Here is a 1211-nt window from a genome sequence, read left to right as displayed (position 1 = left end):
AATCCTACCTCAATATTTTGGACTGAGAAAAAAAAGACACACATACACACACACCAGTGTGTTTTCTTAGGCAAGAAAACAAAATAGAGAAACCACATGTGTAGCTTAGTTTCATTTGGTAAAAGGCAAAAGTAACTTTCATTGACACAGGATAAATGAATATATAATGATCATGAAGCCAGCTGATTCATCACTATGTGATTCCAAATTAACATCCTTGTAAACTTTTTAAATCAATGGTGTTATAGATATGCGAAAGCAGAACCACACAGTCATAAATTATGCTAGTCACGGAACATGTGGCGTATCACAGCTCTCCTTTGAAGTTAACAAATTCACCACTACTTACATCAGGTCTCAGCTCAGCAGCACTGCTTTCCCAGTGATGGCCTTAGAGTGCAAGTACAGGGAAAGTTCATAAAATAACTCTTCTTTTTAAATAGAAAAGTTTATATGTATAACTATATGTGTAAGATACAAGACATACATACTCATATGTGTTCACGCACACAAATATTAGCTAGTTCTTAACAGTTAACTTCTGAAGCTGATTTTACAAAGTCTGGTAATGTTGGTTGGTTTTCATTGTCTTTGTTACTTTTCACTGCCTCGGTACAGAAAAGCAAACTTTTCTTCAATAGTGTAAGCTAATATATTCAAGGAGTCACTACATACAACTGGTTTGGCTATCCAAGAATTAAAGAACTCAAGAATCTTGTATCACCTTTTGCCAAAATTGCTTGGAACAAAATGCGTGTAAACCACCATAAGAAAGAAACAGAACTGTAATCCCAAATCTGTTCCAAATAACATTAGTACATTTCAACATAGCTATCACTCAGCATTTTATTTTTCACTATAATAATTCATTCCACTTAGTGTGGCTTATCTTAAAGTGATGCATAAAGAGAAAAACAATTTTACATTACCCATTCAACAATCAGGTTAATCTTGGAGATGATGCATCACTTTTGCTTGGGAACTTAGCCCTGATTAGCAAGGTAATTAAATGCAAGTCTAAAGTGAAGCACGTGAATATTCCTACTTCCTTCAGCAATACTGCTCACGTGCTTCTGATTAGACCCCATGTTCATGTACCTCACTACGTCGCCCTATGGCTGGTTGTGGTATGCTTATAGCTTACTGAAAGAAAGCATAGTGTAGAAAACTGTTCCTTTGTTGCACATTAGACATTTGGAGAAAAATAGGGA

At 35.4% G+C, this 1211-nt stretch overlaps 1 protein-coding gene across 2 annotated transcripts in view; it reads right to left on the bottom strand.

The window, feature by feature from the left end:
* Window positions 1-1211, bottom strand: part of IKZF2 (IKAROS family zinc finger 2 (Helios)) — a 108449-nt gene that overhangs the window by 1676 nt on the left and 105562 nt on the right. The gene's annotated exons all lie outside the window — the stretch shown is intronic.

Source organism: Charadrius vociferus, unplaced genomic scaffold (genome assembly GCF_000708025.1).
Source record: "Charadrius vociferus isolate BGI_N301 unplaced genomic scaffold, ASM70802v2 scaffold136, whole genome shotgun sequence".
In the NCBI taxonomy this organism is placed as follows: Eukaryota; Metazoa; Chordata; class Aves; order Charadriiformes; family Charadriidae; genus Charadrius; species Charadrius vociferus.
This window is presented reverse-complemented; position numbering and strand designations above follow the sequence as displayed.